A 9679-nucleotide genomic window follows, 5' to 3' on the forward strand; every position below is an offset into this window, starting at 1 on the left:
TTGGGCAGAACTGAAAAAGAAAGCGGAAGTGTACTCGACCGCTGGGTTCTGCAAAGATGACTCTGTGGTAAAATCAATATGGTGGTATTTTTCGTTAGAATGGTTAGACAAGGCAAGTTTCCATGCAAACATTTGGATAGGACATGTACCAATTTTGGAACTACTAGTAATGAGAACAACATTTCTGAATTTCCAGCAGGCCTAAATTAAGGACAACTACATACGATCTACATTACCAATAAGCTAAGCTGGCGATATTAAATTAAGATTGACAAAAACAAAAAAAAAAACTGGTATACTGAGGGTATACCCTCTGTAGTCATAGGGCTGAGGCAAAAAAATGATTGGTTGATAAAGTGCGGTGTTAGTTTAAATCAAAAAACAATGGGTCGCGGTATGGTATAGCCCCCATATAGGGGGCTTCGGAATTTGGGTTTTTCCGATGAGAAAGCATTCGTTGTCCAGCAGTTTGTAAACAAACCAAATGATAGTGTTTACTTCCCAAAGAGGTCAGCTGAAAATGTGCATCTTCGGTTGACCACTAGAACTCAAGCGCCGGCCATAGTAATGGTGTGGGCCGCCATAACAGCCGATGGTCGCTCTCCGCTCGTATTAATCGACCGTGGCATCAGAATAAATGCCGAATATTATCGCGAAAATATTCTGGAGGGGGTATTAAAGCCTTGGCCACTATAAGGGGCTATATGGGGGCTATACCATACCGCGACCCATTGTTTTTTGATTTAAACTAACACCGCACTTTATCAACCAATCGTTTTTTAGCCTCAGCCCTATGACTACAGAGGATATACGAGCATATCGTTTGATACGCCCAAAGCATGCCTCATCGACTGTCTACTACCCTAGGTCTGTTCTTACCAAATCCATTTCTGGACATATAGAATCAATCTAGAGGTGTCCGTATTATTGTCCAAGTTCGGAGATGGGAAACATGCCCACTCCCTCTGGTACCTCCCTCTCATAGAATGAGAAAGAATCATCTACTGACTCAGATCCGCGTCTGTCCAATTCATCAGCCGATTCATAGACAGATATGTTGCAGTGTCCACGGACCCCACAGAGTTTGACAAACGACTTAACCTTTCAATAGCATTCTTGCAATCCAGAACGGCCATAGACTAGATTGTAAAAGAACTTAAAGGGCCGCTTGACATATATAGTCACCGGTTTATCCACCTCATTGATTCTGTTCGTCAGCAGGTCTATGGCAAAGATTTCTGCCTGACGCTGCAGTCATTGTTTAGTTTGAAGGATCTTTGGATGCTTAGGCTTTCACAGAAGACCCCAGCTTCCGTTTCACTTTCCATCTTTGTCCTATCAATATAGAAAGCTATACCGTTGAAAGGTGGAATGTGCGGGCTCAGATGTCCCTGTTAGGTATTAGGATATCAAGTAGTTCAAAGCGTCACCTAGGTGATATATAATCATTGGCTGTAGCCTGATTTCCTATGTTCTTCCACATACTTGAGAATGACGGAGTATCCAAAGGACTGACTCCGCCATTGTCCCAGTTCAGTACCTCCAAATATCAATATCAGTTCGATATATCTCAAATTTACAAATGTGTACTATAATTGTACGAAAAGTATCTCGCAGTGGCCGAAAAATGGCTCGTGAGCTGAACATATCGTAATATTCCATTCGGCAGATATTGAAGAATAAGCTCGGGGTAAAACCATTAAATTTCAAAAGGTGCATGAACTTACACCGTAGCAGAAAGAAAATAGGCTCAGAAGAGCTAAAGAGTTGCTTCACTTGGCCGATAGTGGTGAACTGCCGAATTTGGGTTTCTCCGATGAGAAAACATTCCCAAAGAGGTCAGCTGAAAATGTGCATCTTCGGTTGGCCACCAGGACTCAAGCGCCGGCCATAGTAATGGTGCAACAGCCGATGGTCGCTCTCCGCTCGTATTAATCGACCGTGGCATCAGAATAAATACCGAATATTATCGCAAAAATATTCTGGAGGGGGTATTAAAGCCTTGGCCTCGCAAACATTTTGGTCGTAGACATTGGACATTCAAACAGGACTCAGCACCAGCGACCGCAGCACGCGCCAACCAAGAATGATCACAAAATAAGGTTCATTGCTTAATTTCCAGCGTACCATGGCCACCAAAATCTCCGGACACCAATCCGTTGGATTATTGTGTCTAGAGTATTTTGGAAAGCAAGGTTGGCACTAAAAAATACCAAAGTGTCGATCACCTCAAGCAAGCGCTTCGCCGGGAATGGGCCAAAATACGGCAGAGCAACATTCGGACAGCGTGTGGCGGTTTAAATGGCCGTTTAAAAACCATAATTCGTGTCAAAGGTGAACAATTCGACATTTCCGAATTTTTTTGCTTTCATTCAATAAAATTTAAAAAAATGTAAAAATTATAGGGGTTTGACTTTGTTGCAGTTGTTTTTCATCTCACCCTGTATATAAAATATGAGGATTCCAGCCCTATACCTTCACATAATACCAAATTTAGTACCATTTTGTACCAGTGGACAAAATTTTAGATTTCCAGCAATATCTGTTCAGCCAGTAGTACCATTTTTCAAAACCACCCCTTACCAATACAAATTTCACTTTCATTTGTTCGCCTTACTAAAATAAGTACCGTTTAATACAGTTTGCACAATTAATAGACAATTCCAGAACCACCTCATATATCGCATTTACTTTCCAAACTTGATTCTCATACCAAATTTCAAGTTTTTTACCTCTATCCGTTCACTACTATGTGAAAAAATGGTACCATTTTAGAAGTTTGGTACCATTTTAGATATTTTCAAAACCATAAAGTTTAAATTTCCAAAAACACTTTGGTACATGTATCCTGCACTACATAAGCGACTCTCATTCGAGCTCTGCCTTCATAAGATACTAAGGTTTAGCTCTTATTATCGTGCGCACCAGAAAGACAACTGGGAGAAAAGGGACGGACATCACCAGATCGACTGTAAATCTCTTGAAACGGAATATACCTTGGGGTCTGAAACCATTATTCCGATGAGAATTTTTTGGCCGTATCAGATTATCGACACTCTGTGTAGACATAAGGATGGGGGTATAATCAGATTCAAACTTTCCACAAAATACAGGGTTGCCCATATTCGACGGACCTTTGGGCCCTTTGGGCCCATTCCAATCGACGAGGCTTGTCCGCAGGCAACATTCTTTGCGTCAATTGAATTTTGTACGGGAACAAATGCAAATCAATGTGAATAATCCGTTGTAAAGTGGACCGAGCCATGCCCAACTGCTGAGAACGGCGTTTTTGGGATGTTCTTGGGGACCTCTCAACACTGGCTCGTACGGCAGCGATATTCTCGGACGATAGCCTTGGTCGACTTTTATATGGCCTCTTCGGATTAGAAAGAGCCTTACCAGTCGAAAATTTTCGAATAAACGCCTATTGGTGTTCTTAGAAGGCGCACTTCTCACATTTTTTAATGTTTTAAAAGCACGTTGAGTTTTCACAATTGACTTCTTCTGTTGAATGTAAATTTCAACTATTTCGCGTGGCGTCTATTGGTTCATGGTAAAAATCTGCTTGGACTGACGCTTCAAACGCGGTATGTCATTAAACGATGTCACATCTCTGTCAAACGTTATGGCGTTGCCAGATGGGTCGAATATGGACAACCCTGTATTGTTATAAAAGAACAATCCCCATTCCGACCAATTTTTGGCACACATTACCGGGCTTCCACGGTGGGTATATGTTCATAAGCGAGGCCTACCTCTTCCTTCCTTCCTTTCATCTTGTTATATTGCAATTCCCTCATTGCATCGGTCAGTCATCACAGAGATTTTCCTCATTTGTCCACTCACACACATTCACATTTATATCGTAAAACTTCAGCAGGAATACTGTAATGTTGGCCTGCAACCTGTTGATGTTTTTGTGTAGACATGTATGTGTGTGTGGAAAATTGGGCCCTGCCTCAATTTGTTTGCCGGCGCTTACAAACGCCACTTGGCAGAAAAAGATGTTTTTTAAATTTTTCGAAGGCACAACTAGTTGCCAGCGATTTCCAGCTCAATAAAAAGAGCTTTTTGATTTTTTAATTTTACTAAAGTTTTAAAGCCGGTTTAGGCTCTTTCTAACTTCTGAACTTTATTTTCAATTTCATCGTCCTTATATATAAAACATAACGGTACTTAATCCTAGATTTTGTTTTCTTTATATATCCTTAAAAATAACAATAACAATCCTTAAAACTACAGCTGTTAATCAGCTGATCTACTTAGCCTAGTTACAGGTGATCAATACAAGGGTAGTTCACATGCATTAATTTATCGTAACATTACACCCTTACCCTAAAAAAAATAATTTTTGCTTTAGTAAAAATTATTTTGCATTATTCTTTTTAATATAAATTAATTAAATATAACTCCATTTTTTTAAAACATTATTGTGGTATTTCTTGAATTTACCATTTATATCTATTACAGTATTGACTCCATCAGTACTAATGACTTTATATGGGCCTAAATACGGTGATTGATTTTTTTTCTATTCATTAATCTTAATAAAACTAAATCATCTTTATTTACTTTTAGTGGATTAGAAGTTTCGGTTTTAGTAATTCTTTTAATTTTAGATTTTTCCAAATATTCCTTAGATTTACGGAGAGAAAACCTAAGCCTTTGCTTAATTTCATTTGAATATTCTTCAATATTGTAAAATTTCGATTCTTTTATAATTTCACCATTGGGTAAATATGGCAGTTTTCCAAAAACTAACTCATAAGGAGAATAGTTAGTATCAACATGTGGTGTGGTATTGTATGCAAAGGCAAAATATGGAATCCAAATGTCCCAGTCTGCACTATTTGAAAAATTTAGTAGAAATTCATTAAGAACCCTATGAGTTCTCTCTACCGAACCCAATGTTTCATGGTGATAAGGAGTGCTAAATATTTGTTTTATTTCCAATAAACGACATACCTCAGACATTAACTGATTAGAGAACTCTGTACCATTATCAGACTTTAGTATTTTAAAATTTCCATATATCAAAATAAACCTCTCTACAAGAGTCTTTGCTACAGTCCTTGCATCTTTTGTTTCCATAGGACATGCTACTATGTATTTGGTTAAATCACATTGTATTGTTAGAATGTATCTGTAACCATTTGATATTCTCAGTGGACCTACTGTATCTATTGATACTACCTCAAAACTAGTTCCCGGTGTATCTGTTAATGTCATTGTTTCTTTTGTGTGTGTAGTTTGTTTATTGATTCTACATTGTGGACAGTTTAAAACATATCCTTTTATCATTTTCGACATATTTTTCCAAATGTAACGCTGTTTAAGTTTTAAAGTTGTCTTTCTGACACCTAAATGTCCTCCATGCGTTGAATCATGATACTCTGATATTAATTTTAATTGTGTATTTTTGCAGTTAATCCTTTGAAGATCTCGGTATATAATTATTTGTAAATTTGTGTTTCGTTCTTTCTGTAATTTGTTCAGTAATGTTTTGAACTCTTCCATGGCCATGGATTTGAATATTTCATCATTTTTGTTCATTGCTAGCTCTTTTATTCCTTTTTTATTGGTTTTTGTTAACAGTTTCTCCAAAGACAAATCTATGTTCATTGGATTATCGCTGTAACTCACAGTTATTATGTCTTTTCCAATCTCAATTGCTGGTTTCTTCTTTTCTTTGAGTAGTGCAAACTTAAGTTTTCTTATATTTTTTATATCTGTGAGTGATGTACATTCCCAAATCAAAAGTTGATCAGGCTTTGGATGAGGGCTGTCATCATCTATAATTTTATTGTTTGAGTTTTTGTTGCTTAAAAGTTTTTGTTTGCTCCTGGTAATAGCAAGAATTTTATGGTCTCGTTCGGGTGTCGTGGGAATTAAAGCCTTTAAAGAATCGCTGTTGAGTTTTATTCTGGACAATGCGTCAGCATTTGTGTTCATCTTCCCTTTTTTATAAGCGATCTCAAAATCGTAATCACTGAGATCCATGCGAATCCTTGTCATCTTTGAGGATGGATTCCGATGTGAAAAAAGTGATACTAACGGTCTGTGGTCAGTAACAACAATAAACTTTCTTCCATACAAATATGGTCTAAAGAAATTAATTCCCCAGTGTATAGCAAGTAATTCTTTTTCGATAACTGGTTTCTTCAAATCGTGTGTCGAGAGTGTAGCGCTGGCGTAGGAAATAGGCAAGTCGTTTCCTATTTCTCCTTGGGATAACACTGCTCCCAACGCATAATTAGATGCGTCCGTTGTTAGCACGAAAGGCTTTGAAAAATCTGGATATTGTAATATTGGTGGTTTCAGTAAACAATTTTTTAAAGTTTCAAAAGCTTTTTGGCACTCAGGTCTCCATTCAAATTTGCTGTTCTTTTTCAGAAGTGCATTCAAACTCCTTGCTTTGTCTGCAAAATTAGGTATAAATCGACGATAATAATTGCAAAATGCTACATATCTCCTCACTTCATCTGCGTTTGTAGGTACGGGATAGTTTTTTATCGCACTATCCTTGGCTGGATCAGTTCTTACACCTTTATCGGTTATGAGATGTCCCAGGTAAACCACTTCAGGTTGTAGAAAACTGCACTTCATAGCATTTAACTTTAAGTTAAATTTTCGCAATCTTTTAAAAACGTTGCACAAATTGTCGTTGTGATCTCTCAGTCCAGAGCCAAAAACGATTATGTCGTCCACATATAAAAATGCAGATGCGTCCAATCCACTGAGAGCTATTGTAAGCATTCTCTGAAAACTGTTTGACGATATCTTCAAACCAAAAGGCAAACGTTTAAATTGATAGTGACCATTCGTTGTTGAAAATGCCGTCACCGGGCGCGAATCCGTGTGTAAATTAATCTGATGGAAAGAACTCGTCATATCCAATGTGGAAAAATACTTTGCTCTTCCTAGTCGATCTAATATATCTTCAATTCTAGTTAACGGAAACTTATCATTCACAATTATTCAGCTTACGGAAATCCACTACTAAGCGCCATTTGTTCTTATCATCCTTTGACTTTTTTGGTACTACTAAAAGTGGTGAATTATATGGACTAACCGATGGTTCGATTACATCATCTCGTAGTAACTGATCGACTTGTTTATTTATTTCTTCCAACTGCGTCTGCGGAAGTCTATAATTTTTTATGTATACTGGTAAGGAATCTGTTATTTATATTTTTTGAGTGTAAAAATTGTACACACTTAACGGCTCCCCAGGCAAATGAAAAATATCTTGAAATTCTTCAAGAATTGTACGAATTGATTGTATAGCGTATGGATCATTTGTGCCGATGTCTAATCCAACAAGTAATGTCGAAAGCCTTTTATAATTTTTTTCTTTTGTAGCTTTAGAGTAATATATATGGTAATTTTTTAATGAGTTAAATTGACAATTCAGTTCTTTTAACTTTACGTCTTCATCAGTAGTATTTAACACCTTAACATGCACTTTACCATTAGCAGGAACTAAACAATTTGCTAGAAAGACTCCTTCAGATATTTCCTTATTGAGTATTATGCTATCCTCATCCACTTTCATATCAAGTGGTAATATCGTTTCCGATCTTGCAGGTATTAACAACTGTTTTTGCTGAACCGGCCTTGCATTCATTGGCACTACAATCTCTCTATTATTAATATTAAATGCTATGGTGTGTGTTTCAAAGTCTATTTTGCAGTAATATTTTGCTAAAATATCTCGACCAATAATTCCATCTGTATGTATGGGAAAATCATCTGCGACTACGTAAAAATCATGACACAATGTCTCTCCTTCAATTTCTAGCATAAGTTCTGAAGTCCCAATACATTGAATAGCTTCTTTAGTTATGCCAGTTAATCTTGCAGTATTTGTTTTGTTCACGTATGAAAATGTGTGTTTGCATATGGAGATATCAGCTCCGGTATCTATTAAGAACGTTAAACGCTTTTCCTTAGAATTCAACGAAATAAAAGCGTTTGTCATCAAAGTTACATTGAATATCCTTAATTTTGGGCCTCCTGGATGAATTCTTCCATCATCCGGCCGTCTGAGTTTCCCTGTTGACATATACATGGAAAAGCCTTATAATTTCTGACTTCCGTATGCTTGATTCTGCCATTTTTACCATTATTGTATTTCACATTGCCCTGTATATTTTTATATTCTGCATTCTTATTGTTGTTTCCTTGATAGTTATTGCGATTATTGCTGTGACCATTGCTGAATTTTTTTCGGTCACCTAGATTTCCATAATTATCCCTGCATCGATTACCGATATTGTATCGTGTATTGTAATTGTTTTTGTACGAGTTATTGTAATCGTTATAATTGTATCTATAACTTTTTCTATAAGGTTTACTTTGTTCATTTGATCTATTTGTTCTATTTACAAAGAATACATCCTTCGTATCCAGACCTAAACTTCTCTCGGCTGTAATACATCTTTGGGTCGCCTCATTTAAGCTTGAAGGCATATTAGCCAATAAAATTGGCTGATATTCAGCGTTAACCCCTTTCATAAAAACATTTAATGCCATACTCTCATTAACTTTGTATATCGCATCCTTGGTTTCTTGAGACGGGTTCTTTAAATTTCCTATTTCAAAACGATTCAACTCATCACAAAGTTCAGATATCTTTTCCCTAAATGAAGTCATTGTTAAATGTCCTTGCTTAGTTGTTCCTAATTCAGTTAATAGCTGTTGTAGCGTTCTTGGGTTTGGATAAGCATCTTCCAGTGCCTTTTTTAATTGTACAAATGTCGTTGGCTTGTTTGAACGACCTAAAATACTCCTTACTTGGGCTGATAACTTGAAATTATAGATGTACTTAATGAATAATTCTTTATCTTGCTCTTGTAGCAAATCATGCAGCAATTCTGCTTGAGATATAAAGTCTTCTAAATATTTGAATTCGCCTTTAAATACATGCAAATTTTTGCTAACCATTGACATGTCGAATTGTGCCATATTTACGTTATTATTTACTATTTCTTCTTTTATATTCAATTCATTAATCAAAACCGAAATTTCTATTTTCAATTCATTAAATCTCGCTTTTAAAAGATAATCATTCTCATCTTCACATTGGTAATCATTCACCGCATTGACCAATTCTTCTAATCTTCCTAATTTTTCTTCAACGTATTTTTTTGTAAAAATCTTATTTTTACTTTTCTTTAAATTCAATTTTAATTTTTCTAATTCATTAATGCATGCTTCTATCTCCATTTATATTATTTTGCAACTAATATTAATACTTAAAATAAATTGAACAGTGTAAACGATCCTTAATAAAAATTTCAAATTTAACGGTCGCTTAATATTGAACTAATGAGTACAGGGTTGCAAAAGTAGTATTTTTACAATGATGGTTACCAATTACTTTTAAACTAATTATTTATCAATCGGTTAACAATAATCATCATTTCATTTTGTTTTGATCGACATTTTGTAAATTCGTGGTGTAATCTTGTGTTTTTTTTTTTTTTTTGAAAATTAATAAAAATGTGAAATTTAAATATTTTATTGTGCTTTGTGTGTGAACTAAATTTCTAATTTATATTTTTATGATAAAATTTTACATTAATCGCATTTATTGTGTAAATTCTATGTTTTGCTCTTTTTAATTATTCCTGTGATGTTTCATCTGTTGTATTCTTCTTCTTCTTAAAAAGGAATA

The sequence above is a fragment of the Musca domestica genome, unplaced genomic scaffold (genome assembly GCF_030504385.1).
Source record: "Musca domestica strain aabys unplaced genomic scaffold, Musca_domestica.polishedcontigs.V.1.1 86, whole genome shotgun sequence".
NCBI classification, from domain to species: domain Eukaryota; kingdom Metazoa; phylum Arthropoda; class Insecta; order Diptera; family Muscidae; genus Musca; species Musca domestica.